Here is a 14124-nt window from a genome sequence, read left to right as displayed (position 1 = left end):
ACAGAAAAACAAGTCACCTTAAAACAATCATGATGTAAACAGAGCAATTTAGAGGTTAAAAGACTGAAATAGTACATTTTATAGTAAACATTTTATTACATTAATTTTTTTGTGAAATGTGCTCCAATAATTGATTTATTTAACTTTCTTTTCAATAACCAAATTCTAATTAGTGCGACATTTGAAAAATGCTTAAAAAGTTAAAATTAGAATATTTATAAATTTCAAATACAGTTTTTGGACAAAAATTTCTAAAGTAAAAAAAGTGAAATCTTTAAAATAATCTACAATTTAAGCATGGCCACAAATAATGAAGTAAGAAAACTGAAGTTTTTTAAAAATATTCTACAACTTTTTATGCATGGACAAAAGACTTGAAAGTAAAAAAAAAAAAAAATCTAATTTTGTCAAATATTTTTAAACTTTTTAAAAAGACGAAAATTCTAAAGTAAAACATGTGAAGTTAACACGTTTTACAACTTCAGCATAGAGAAAAATGTAAAGTAAAAAAGAAATGAAGTTTTTAACATATTTTACAATTTAAGCATGGACAAAAAAAATCTAAAGTAAAAAAAAAATTAAGTTTTAAAAATATTTAAAAACTTTAAGGAGACAAAAATTCTAAAGTAAAAATTGAACTTTTTAACATATTTTACAACTTAAGCGTGGATAAAAATAATTCTAAAGTAAAAAAAAGAACTTTTTAACATATTTTACAACTTAAGCATAAAGTAAAAAATGAACTTTTTAACATATTTTACAACTTAAGCGTGGATAAAAATCATTCTAAAGTCAAAAAATGAACTTTTAAACATATTTTACAACTTAAGCGTGGATAAAAATAATTCTAAAGTAAAAAAAATGAACTTTTTAACATATTTTACAACTTAAGCGTGGATAAAAATCATTCTAAAGTCAAAAAATGAACTTTTTAACCTATTTTACAACTTAAGCATGGATAAAAATAATTCTAAAGTAAAAAATGAACTTTTTAACCTATTTTACAACTTAAGCATGGATAAAAATAATTCTAAAGTAAAAAATGAACTTTTTAACATATTTTACAACTTAAGCATGGATAAAAATAATTCTAAAGTAAAAAATGAACTTTTAAACATATTTTACAACTTAAGCATGGATAAAAATAATTCTAAAGTAAAAAATGAACTTTTTAAAATATTTTACAACTTAAGCGTGGATAAAAATAATTCTAAAGTAAAAAACAAACTTTTTAACATATTTTACAACTTAAGCATGGATAAAAATAATTCTAAAGTAAAAAATGAACTTTTAAACATATTTTACATCTTAAGCGTGGATAAAAATAATTCTAAAGTAAAAAAAAGAACTTTTTAACATATTTTACAACTTAAGCATGGATAAAAATAATTCTAAAGTAAAAAATGAACTTTTAAACATATTTTACAACTTAAGCATGGATAAAAATCATTCTAAAGTAAAAAAAATGAACTTTTTAACATATTTTACAACTTAAGCGTGGATAAAAATAATTCTAAAGTAAAAAAATGAACTTTTTAACATATTTTACAACTTAAGCGTGGATAAAAATAATTCTAAGTAAAAAAATGAACTTTTTAAAATATTTTACAACTTAAGCATGGATAAAAATAATTCTAAAGTAAAAAATGAACTTTAACACATTTTACAACTTAAGCATAAAGTAAAAAATGAACTTTTTAACATATTTTACAACTTAAGCATAAAGTAAAAAATGAACTTTTTAACATATTTTACAACTTAAGCATGGATAAAAATAATTCTAAAGTAAAAAATGAACTTTTTAACATATTTTACAACTTAAGCGTGGAAAAAATCATTCTAAAGTCAAAAAATGAACTTTTTAACCTATTTTACAACTTAAGCGTGGATAAAAATCATTCCTAAGTAAAAAAATGAACTTTTAAACATATTTTACAACTTAAGCGTGGATAAAAATAATTCTAAAGTCAAAAAATTTACTTTGTAACATATTTTACAACTTAAGCGTGGATAAAAAATAATTCTAAAGTAAAAATGAACTTTTTAACCTATTTTACAACTTAAGCATGGATAAAAATAATTCTAAAGTAAAAAAAAATGAACTTTTTAACATATTTTACAACTTAAGCATGGATAAAAATCATTCTAAAGTAAAAAATTAACTTTTAACATATTTTACAACTTAAGCATAGATAAAAATAATTCTAAAGTAAAAAATGAACTTTTTAACATATTTTACAACTTAAGCGTGGATAAAAATAATTCTAAAGTAAAAAAAAGAACTTTTTAACATATTTTACAACTTAAGCATGGATAAAAATAATTCTAAAGTAAAAAATGAACTTTAACATATTTTACAACTTAAGCATGGATAAAAATAATTCTAAAGTAAAAAATGAACTTTTAAACATATTTTACAACTTGAGCGTGGATAAAAATAATTCTAAAGTAAAAAACGAACTTTTTAACATATTTTACAACTTAAGCATGAATAAAAATAATTCTAAAGTAAAAAATGAACTTTTAAACATATTTTACAACTTAAGCGTGGATAAAAATAATTCTAAAGTAAAAAATGAACTTTTTAAAATATTTTACAACTTAAGCGTGGATAAAAATAATTCTAAAGTCAAAAAATGAACTTTTTAACCTATTTTACAACTTAAGCGTGGATAAAAATCATTCCTAAGTAAAAAAATGAACTTTTAAACATATTTTACAACTTAAGCGTGGATAAAAATAATTCTAAAGTCAAAAAATTTACTTTGTAACATATTTTACAACTTAAGCATGGATAAAAATAATTCTAAAGTAAAAAATGAACTTTAACATATTTTACAACTTAAGCGTGGATAAAAATAATTCTAAAGTAAAAAATGAACTTTTTAACATATTTTACAACTTAAGCGTGGATAAAAATAATTCTAAAGTAAAAAAAAGAACTTTTTAACATATTTTACAACTTAAGCGTGGATAAAAATAATTCTAAAGTAAAAAAATGAACTTTTTAACATATTTTACAACTTAAGCATGGATAAAAATAATTCTAAAGTAAAAAAAAGAACTTTTTAACATATTTTACAACTTAAGCGTGGATAAAATAATTCTAAAGTAAAAAATGAACTTTTTAACATATTTTACAACTTAGCGTGAGTAAAAATAATTCTAAAGTAAAAAAAAGAACTTTTTAACATATTTTACAACGTAAGCGTGGATAAAAATAATTCTAAAGTAAAAAAAAAAGAACTTTTTAACATATTTTACACTTAAGCGTGGATAAAAATAATTCTAAATAAAAAAATGAACTTTTTAACATATTTTAAAACTTAAGCGTGGGATAAAAATCATTCTAAAGTAAAAAAATGAACTTTTTAACATATTTTACAACTTAAGCGTGGATAAAAATAATTCTAAAGTAAAAAAAAGAACTTTTTAACATATTTTACAACTTAAGCGTGGATAAAAATCATTCCTAAGTAAAAAAAATGAACTTTTAAAACATATTTTACAACTAAGCGTGGATAAAAATCATTCTAAAAGTAAAAAAAATGAACTTTTTTAACATATTTTACAACTTAAGCATGGATAAAAATAATTCTAAAGTAAAAAAAAAAGAACTTTTTAACATATTTTAAAACTTAAGCGTGGATAAAAATCATTCTAAAGTAAAAAAAATGAACTTTTAACATATTTTACAACTTAAGCATGGATAAAAATAATTCTAAAGTAAAAAATGAACTTTTAACATATTTTACAACTTAAGCGTGGATAAAAATAATTCTAAAGTAAAAAAATTAACTTTTTAACATATTTTACAACCTAAGCGTGGATAAAAATAATTCTAAAGTAAAAAAAAAGAACTTTTTAACATATTTTACAACTTAAGCGTGGATAAAAATAATTCTAAAGTAAAAAATGAACTTTAACATATTTTACAACTTAAGCATGGATAAAAATAATTCTAAAGTAAAAAATGAACTTTTAAACATATTTTACAACTTAAGCGTGGATAAAAATAATTCTAAAGTAAAAAATGAACTTTAACACATTTTACAACTTAAGCATAAAGTAAAAAATGAACTTTTTAACATATTTTACAACTTAAGCATAAAGTAAAAAATGAACTTTTTAACATATTTTACAACTTAAGCATGGATAAAAATAATTCTAAAGTAAAAAATGAACTTTTTAACATATTTTACAACTTAAGCGTGGAAAAAATCATTTTAAAGTCAAAAAATGAACTTTTTAACCTATTTTACAACTTAAGCGTGGATAAAAATAATTCTAAAGTCAAAAAATTTACTTTGTAACATATTTTACAACTTAAGCATGGATAAAAATAATTCTAAAGTAAAAAAATTTACTTTGTAACAAATTTTACAACTTAAGCGTGGATAAAAATAATTCTAAAGTCAAAAAATTTACTTTGTAACATATTTTACAACTTAAGCGTGGATAAAAATAATTCTAAAGTCAAAAAATTTACTTTGTAACATATTTTACAACTTAAGCGTGGATAAAAATCATTCTAAAGTAAAAAAAATGAACTTTTTAACATATTTTACAACTTAAGCATGGATAAAAATCATTCTAAAGTAAAAAATTAACTTTTTAACATATTTTACAACTTAAGCATGGATAAAAATAATTCTAAAGTAAAAAAAATGAACTTTTTAACATATTTTACAACTTAAGCGTGGATAAAAATCATTCTAAGTCAAAAAATGAACTTTTAACATATTTTACAACTTAAGCGTGGATAAAAATCATTCTAAAGTAAAAAAATGAACTTTTTAACCTATTTTACAACTTAAGCATGGATAAAAATCATTCCTAAGTAAAAAAATGAACTTTTTAACATATTTTACAACTTAAGCGTGGATAAAAATCATTCTAAAGTAAAAAAATGAACTTTTTAACATATTTTACAACTTAAGCATGGATAAAAATAATTCTAAAGTAAAAAAAAAGAACTTTTTAACATATTTTAAAACTTAAGCGTGGATAAAAATCATTCTAAAGTAAAAAAATGAACTTTTTAACATATTTACAACTTAAGCATGGATAAAAATAATTCTAAAGTAAAAAATGAAACTTTAACCACATTTTACAACTTTAGAATTATTTTTTATCCATGCTTAAGTAAAAAAATGAACTTTTTAACATATTTTACAACTTAAGCATGGATAAAAATAATTCTAAAGTAAAAAATGAACTTTAACATATTTTACAACTTAAGCATGGATAAAAATAATTCTAAAGTAAAAAATGAACTTTTTAACATATTTTACAACTTAAGCGTGGATAAAATAATTCTAAAGTAAAAAAATGAACTTTAACATATTTTACAACTTAAGCGTGGATAAAAATAATTCTAAAGTAAAAAAAAAGAACTTTTTAACATATTTTACAACTTAAGCATGGATAAAAATCATTCTAAAGTAAAAAAATGAACTTTTAAACATATTTTACAACTTAAGCGTGGATAAAAATAATTCTAAAGTAAAAATGAACTTTTAAAAATATTTTACAACTTAAGCGTGGATAAAAATAATTCTAAAGTAAAAAACGAACTTTTTAACATATTTTACAACTTAAGCATAAAGTAAAAAATGAACTTTTTAACATATTTTACAACTTAAGCATGGATAAAAATAATTCTAAAGTAAAAAATTAACTTTTTAAAATATTTTACAACTTAAGCGTGGATAAAAATAATTCTAAAGTAAAAAAATGAACTTTTTAACATATTTTACAACTTAAGCGTGGATAAAAATAATTCTAAAGTAAAAAATGAACTTTTTTAAAATATTTTACAACTTAAGCATGGATAAAAATAATTCTAAAGTACAAAAATGAACTTTTTAACCTATTTTACAACTTAAGCGTGGATAAAAATAATTCTAAAGTAAAAAATGAACTTTTTAAAATATTTTACAACTTAAGCATGGATTTAAAAAAAATCTAAAGTAAAATTTTTTTTTTAAATATTTTACAATTTTTCATGGATGAAAAAAAAAATTCGCAAGTAAAATTTGAAGTTTTTAAAATATAAGGATGGACAAAAATGTTTGAAATAAAAATTTTATAGTATATTTTTCAAAAACTTTAAAAGTATAAGTATGGACAAAAAAATTCTAAAGTGAGAAAATTGACGACAATGTTTTTTCTTTAACACCTCCACTTCTTTTCATATAAGGAGTGCTATCATGCTGTGCTGATGATGTCATTGAAAGGCAGTGTGTCATTGGTTTACCTGAAGAGGGCGTGGCTTATGATCAATATCTTCACTTTTGAACAGCAGCAGAAAACACAGACGCAGCAGCTTTTTCATTGTCATCATTTTATATAGTCGTTTCATAGATACTGGCGCTGTACATGTCTAAATTCAGATTCAAGCACAATGCAGTCAGCAAATGCCTTTCAATGAAAATAAAAGAACCAAAGGCTGGAGTGATCAGGACCATGAATACTCTTATGTATATTTATGTACAAAGGTCAAACTATATACAGATATCTGACTCCACGTACAGTATTTCTCCACAAAGCGTGGAAATGTAGCTTGCCATTGTATACATTTCACAGAATTCTCCAAAAATGCATATTCAGTGCAAATAATTGCTCTTTGTAATCATCATCATCATCTTTATCTTCAGGTCAGTACCTCCGAAGGGCAACAAAGAATGATAAAAAAATAAAATCAGATTTTTGTCTTTGTAAAATATTAAAGATGAAAAATAATCTCCTTGGGAACTAAAGTGTAGTATATCTGAAAATAAGACGCATCCGTCTCCTCTGAGCTGTAGATCAGCACACGATTATCACACTTTTTCAATATTAAAATGTTTGTCCGCCACCGATTTAACATCCTCTATCACAGGGGTGGGCAAACTCGGTCCTGGAGGGCCGGTGTCCTGCATAGTTTAGCTTCAACTCTACTCAAACACACCTGAACATGCTAATCAGTGTCTCCAAGATCACTAATTATCTATAAGCAGGTGTGTTTGATCAGAGTTGGAGTTAAACTGTGCAGGACACCGGCCCTCCAGGACCGAGTTTGCCCACCCCTGCTCTATAATGTACTCACCATCACATTGCTCCAAAAGCAAAAGAAATTCATTCATCGTCAGAAAACAAGTGAAGATATTTTATTCAAATCAGCAATTTCTGTAAAATATGCTCATAAATAGATGCAAAACGTGAACCAAGATCTTAAATCAAAGTCTTTTCAAGAGACTAACTTTTAATGTGAACATGCTTTGGTAACACGTTATAATAGCTGCACACTATGAAGCATTTATTAAGCATTAGCAAATAGTGAATTCATTATCTGTTAAGCATTAACTCTACATTAATAAACGTTAGTAAGCAGTTTATAACTGAAACTACAAATGCTGTATTCTTGACTTGTAAGCACATTCATAATGTGCTTAATAATTGTATTTTCATACTTAGTTAATGATTTATTTTTCATTACTAAATTAAGTCTTGCATTATTTACGAACCAGTTATTTAAGAACAGTTGGTGGTCTTTAAGATCATTCAGAATGAGTTATTTAATGATGAATAAACTATTCAAATGAACATTTATATTCAAACAAAAAGCGCTCAGGGGTAACTCAAATATTTGGTCGGTGCTCTTTGGGTGAGGGATTCATCAAAACATCAACAGAAATTAGTCCAAGACACTCGGAAAATGTGGAAAATTTAAAAAGCCTTCATTCACATGGCTTAATCTTAAAAGAAACCTACACGTTTCGGCAAGGATCTGCCTTGATGGTCCACAGATTATCATCATATATTGTTGAATGTGTTTGTATTTTCTTATGTGTACATGTTTTTATACGTGTATGTGTGTATATATGTGTATGTGCACATGTAAATGTGTTACGAAGTATGTATGTACATGCCATGTTTAAGCATTTTTTATATGTCTGTGCATGGTTTAAAGTCATCCTCTATCTATGCTGAATTAATGATGATAGTTGGCTATGTCGGTTAAATTATTTGAGTGTTGTTGAGATGTTTGAATGAGTCATGTGACCATAGTACTCAAAAGAGACGCTAAACGCACCTGATCACTGTTACCCTGATGAAGGCAGGTCCTTGCCGAAACGTGTAGGTTTCTTTTAAGATTAAGCCATGTGAATAAAGGCTTTTTAAATTTTCCACATATTCCGAGTGCCTTGGACTAATTTCTGTTGAACATTTATATTATTCAGGCATACACTAATAGTTCATTTGTATGTTAATAAATGCTTTATTAACTCAACTTCATCCAGTTTTGTGACCTAATCTAAAGTGAGGACTATTAATGCTTCTATAAAGGCTCAGTTATAGTCTAAACAGGAAAACAGAACATAAACGACATTATTCATTTCTAATCATTTGAAGATACACAAATGAAACTGTATCAAATAGAACAGAAATATTTGCAACCCTATTATATTGTTAACGCATTATATTGGTGTTGTTTTATCCAATTTGATGTCGTATTTTGACACTCCTGTTATTCAGTAATGTTTAAACTCTACAGTCATTTGACTTTTTAGATAAGATTATTGTTCATGTGATATTGAGCCTTTAATTGTCATTTATAAGACATTTATAAAGCATTAATAGTCCTCACTTTAGATTAGGTCACAAAACTGCATGAAGTTGAGTTAATAAAGCATTTATTAACATACGGAGAAATTAAAAATGGTCGTGCCCAACTGAGCCTGGTTTCTCTCAAGGTTTTTTTTCTTCACTTCCGCCATTAGTGAAGTTTTTTTTTCCCTCTCCGCTGTCGCCACTGGCTTGCATGGTTCAGGATCTGTAGAGCTGCGCATCGTTGGATTTGCTCTTCAGTGTTTGGACTCTCAGAAGTGATTATTAAACCACACTGAACTGAGCTCAACTGAACTGAACTTAAACACTACAAACTGAACTACACTGTTCCTATTTACTATTTACTATGACCTTTTATGTGAAGCTGCTTTAACACAATCTACATTGTATAAGCGCTATACAAATAAAGGTGAATTGAATTGAATACATAGTAACCCTTAATATATGCCTGAATAATAAGATATAATTATTTTATGTTAAATCCACTTAAATTTGTCAAATTAATTAAGTTAACTTAAGAAATCTGTGTTTAAATTGTTCATCGTTTATAGTTTGTATGTGAATAAAAACCTAAATGATGTTGGTTCATCATTAAGCGTTTGCATCTTGAAGTAAGCTAAGATTCGTTTAATTTTGAATCTCTTCACGGATGATTTGCTGTGTCAGATTTTGATTGATTTGATTGAAAGAGAAAACAAAATCTTCATTGTTGAACAACATTCAGGTGAGTAAATGATGACGCATCTTTCACTTTTGGCTGAACAAACCTCTTAAACTTGTATTTATAAGGTCACTAATGAAAAAACAAAAAATGATGCCAGTTTTACAAATCCAGTCTCAAGTCTGTCAGTGATATTTCTCCACCGTCGTCATGATAAACAGACGGCAAACAACATTAAGTGCCTTTAAAAGCCGTCAACAAACAGGCTGATGTGATACAACACCAATAAACCCAAAATCCTCACAGAAAGAGAACGTAAAAGAGGACGAGTTCAGCTCTAGAGTCTAAAACACAGTGATGAATCTGCTGAATCAAACACATCAACACTCAACACATCATGTCTGAAACTAAACTAAGAACTGCCTTTACTCAACATCTACTGATCGCTACGTTTACCTCCACACACACTTTATTAACGGATGGGATACTCTTCTGATGAAGTTCAATGCTCTTTTTTGGTGATGATTACATGAAAAACGAAAAGTAAAGGAATGTTTCAGGTTTGATGCAACTATCGCTCAGAAAAGACGAAAATAGCAATGAATTTGCGATGGAAATCTGAGGAAAAACAATATAAATATGCAGTGTTTGTGTCGTGCAACCTTAAGATTGTAATATTAATGCGATTAAAAATGATTTTGAAAACATTAGGCTACAATCAACATATCTGTATCAAGTATTTTTTATATGTATACAATTACTTTGATGAATAGAAAAAGTATGACCATAAAATTAATTATATTTTATTTATTTATTCATTCATTCATTTTCCTTCAGCTTAGTCCCTGATTATCAGGGGTCACCACAGCGGAATTAGGTGTTGGGTGATGTCGACCAATTTGGCATCATACGATGTCTAATGTGAAACATCGCGATTGACGATGGCATCGTCGTCGCTGGTGAATTAATTATTTATGAATATTTAATTAATTCATAACGAATTCATTATTTGTAGCGTATCGTTTCAACTACCTGACCCACATCGTCTTTGTTTAACCCATAACCAAATCATAAATAAATAAAGAGAAGTTACACACAAATTACCACCTGTCAATCACTTTTTCCGCAGGACTCTGGCATGAATAGGCAGAGTGATCTGTGTCGTTATAATGGCGTCGACAAACTTGGTTGGTAAAAAAAACCCCACACAACTAACAGGAACCAACCAATAGTATCTGAGGTTTTCTAAAATGACTAAGTACAAGCGTAAAAGTGAAAGACTGAAGCAGTGTACTGACGCTGTGACACGTTACCTGATAGATTCATAAGACCAAAGAGATATTAAGATAGAGACAAGATTAATTCAATATCAATTTATGATCTGTTGGATGTTCATTCTTTAAAATTATTGGCAGGAGCTTTAATTCAACTCCATTTTGATTATGCTACCTCTTTTTGGTATAGCAGCTGTTGACAGAATATGAAGGAAAAATTGCAAAAGGCACAAAATAAATTAGTACGAATAATTTAAAAAATTCATCCAAGAGCACAATTGCAGAGCGTTTTTTAAAGAATTAGGCATGTTAACTGTTAGTAATAGAGTATGTGTTTTAAAATTGAGAATGGTACGTAAAATGTTTAACAATGTGGTTCCTAGTTATTTGGTGAACTATTTTCAAATGATGAGGCAACAGCATTCATACAGTACGAGGAGTTGGGATTTTAACATTTGTTTATATAAATTTAGAAGTCTAGTGGGGAAAAACATGTTTTTATATACAAGTGCAATCATGTGGAACAAATGACCAAAATCAATAAAGGAAAGATTTAAGGAGGTTCAAAAAAAGCTATCAAAAGATGATTGTTTGATGAGGATAATTAGTTTGCATGGTGGACGAGGATGTTTTATTTGGTAGGTTGAAGTTGAGGGTTCATTCCGCTGTGGCGACCCCTGATTAATAGAGGGACTAAGCCGAAATGAATGAAGGAATGTATTTGTGAATTATTTTGTTCCTGTTTTAAAATGTGAAGGCATTGTTTGTTTTATGCATCATCTGTATTTTGAAGCCATACTTTGTTTTATTGAACAGCGAGGACCGCATTGGAAACAAGCCCAGGGCTTTATTGTGTTTTTATCCTCGACAGTTTTTATTTCAAAATGTATGGGATACGGGCAACGCAGTGGCGCAGTAGGTAGTGCTGTTGCCTCACAGCAAGAAGGCCGCTGGTTCGAGCCTCGGCTGGGTCAGTTGGCATTTCTGTATGGAGTTTGCATGTTCTCCCTGCGTTCTCGTGGGTTTCCTCCGGGTGCTCCGGTTTCCCCCACAGTCCAAAGACATGCGGTACAGGTGAATTGGGTAGGCTAAATTGTCCGTAGTGTATGAGTGTGAATGAGAGTGTGTGGATGTTTCCCAGAGATGGGTTGCGGCTGGAAAGGCATCCGCTGCGTAAAACAGATGCTAGATAAGTTAGCGGTTCATTCCGCTGTGGCAACCCCAGATTAATAAAGGGACTAAGCCGACAAGAAAATAAAAGAATGAATGAATGTATGAGATACTTGTATTTTTGTACAGCTTGTTTAAAATCTGTCAAATAAAATGTAAATTCAAATTCAAACTATCGTGAGACGCGATCCAGCGGTACATCCTTGATAAACTGTCTGACGTGCACTGCTCTTTGAGGTTTTGTCCTCAAAGCACCCACTAACTGCTGGAGCTCAGATGTGCGCATATGCAAGAGTGCATGATAGAGAGAGTGTGCGTGTGTGTGGTCACGTGATGTGCACTTTTCTAGATGAAATGTCAGTGTGGACGTGGATCGTTTTCGTTCTAAAATGCCATTTTAAAACTAAGATGTGTTAGTGTAAATGGGCAGAAGTGTGTATTTTTCGTGAGTGGGTTGCTGCTGTGACAGGGGCAGGGCGGAGGATCGTGATGTCGGCTCAGCATAACTGAGGCGATGGACAATATCATCGTCTATCGACCCAACCCTATGGCCTACTATACCAGCATATGTTTTACTCAGCGGATGGCCTTCCAGCTGCGACCCAGTACTGGGAAACACCCATACACACTCATTCTCACACACACACACTGCGTTTGCTTAAGTTGCTCTGAGCCCAAAACATTCCTTTAAAAGAAATCAAAGATGGTGACACAGATGTAAATGAATCCTCTCCATGAAACGAATAAAGTGCTAATCTTTCAGGAATAACTGCACTGTTCCCATCACACAGTAAATGCACGTGGCTCCAAACACTCAGTTCAGTGTATGTCACAAACACACAGATGAGATGAACGGACACCAACACCACACATCACACTCATTTAAAGCTCATAATCTTTTCCATTAGGGCTGGGAGTCGATCCCAAAAACAACTGATTCCTGGACTCTTACGCCTTAAGATTCATGAGTTGATTAAAAAGACAGACAAACGATTCCTCGATTCTGAGGTGTTAAGAATCAAGAGTCTATTCCATGAAGAATTGATTCCTTTATTCTTTGCCTTAAGATTCAAGATTTGATTGTAAAAATAATTGATTCCTCGATTCTGAGGCACTAAGAATCAAGAGTTGATTCCAATAAGAACTAATTCATCGATTCTGAGGCGTTAAGTGTCAAAAAATTATTCTAAAAAGAATTGATTCCTTGATTCTTATGCCTTAGGTTTCATTAATACCAAAAAGAAATGATTCCTAGATTCTGAGCCGTTAAGAACCAAGTCTAATCTAAAAAGAATTGATTCTTCTATTTTGAGGTATTAATAATCAAGAGTTGATTCCAAGAATAATTGATTCTGATGCTTTAAGAGTAAAGAGTTGATTCAAAGAAGAATTTATTTCTTGATTCCAAGACCTTAAGAATGAAGTCGATTCCAAAAATTACTGATTCCTGGGTTCTTATGCCTTAAGATTCATGAGTCGATAAAAAAAAAGAATTGATTCCTTGATTTTGAGGCCTTAAGGAAAAAAAAAGAATCAATTCCAAAAATAATTGATTCCACAATTCTAAGGATTTAAGAATCAAGCCAATTCCAAAGAGATGTGATTCCTCGATTCTGAGGCCTTACAATTATTCTGTCAATTTCAAGAAAAGTTGATTCTTTGATTCTCATGCCTTAAGATTCAAGTGTCGATTCCAAAAAGAATTGATTCCTCAATTCTGAGGGTTTATAAATAAAGTTAAATCCAAAGAGAATCGATTCCTCTTTTCTGAAGCATAAAGAATCAAGAGGCAAATCCAAAAAGCATTGATTCTTTGATTTAAGTCCTTTAGAAAAAAAGGAAAAGAGTCAATTCCAAGAAGACTAGATTCCTTGATTCTTATGCCTTGAAGATTCAAGGGTCGATTCCAAAAATAATTCATTCCTCAATTCTGATGCTTTAGGAATCAAGTCCAAGCTAACAAAAATTGATTCCTCAATCCAGAGGACTTAAAAATAAAGAGTCAACTCCTAGAAGAAGAAAAAATAATTGACTGCTCATTTCTGAAGCGTTAAGAATCAAGAGACAATTTCAAAAAAGAATTTAAGAAAAAAAGTCAATTCCAAGAAGAATTGATTATTTGACTCTTACGACTGAAGATTCAAGAGTCGATTCTAAAAATAATTAATTCCTCAATCCTTTAAAGACAACAAGAATTGATTTCTTGATTCTTATGCCTTAAGATTCAAGAGTCGATGCCAAAAAGAACTGATACTTCAAATCTGAAGTATTAAGAATCAAGTCCAATCCAAATAGAATTGATTCCTCAGTTCTGAGGGATTAAAAATCAAGAGTGTAAAAAAAAAAAAAAAATAAAAAAAAAATACATTATTCCTTGATTTTGAGACCTTAAGAAAAAAAAAAGAA

The sequence above is a fragment of the Danio aesculapii genome, chromosome 11 (assembly GCF_903798145.1).
Source record: "Danio aesculapii chromosome 11, fDanAes4.1, whole genome shotgun sequence".
Taxonomy (NCBI): domain Eukaryota; kingdom Metazoa; phylum Chordata; class Actinopteri; order Cypriniformes; family Danionidae; genus Danio; species Danio aesculapii.
The sequence above is the reverse complement of the archived record's forward strand: the minus strand, read 5'-3'. Positions refer to the sequence as shown.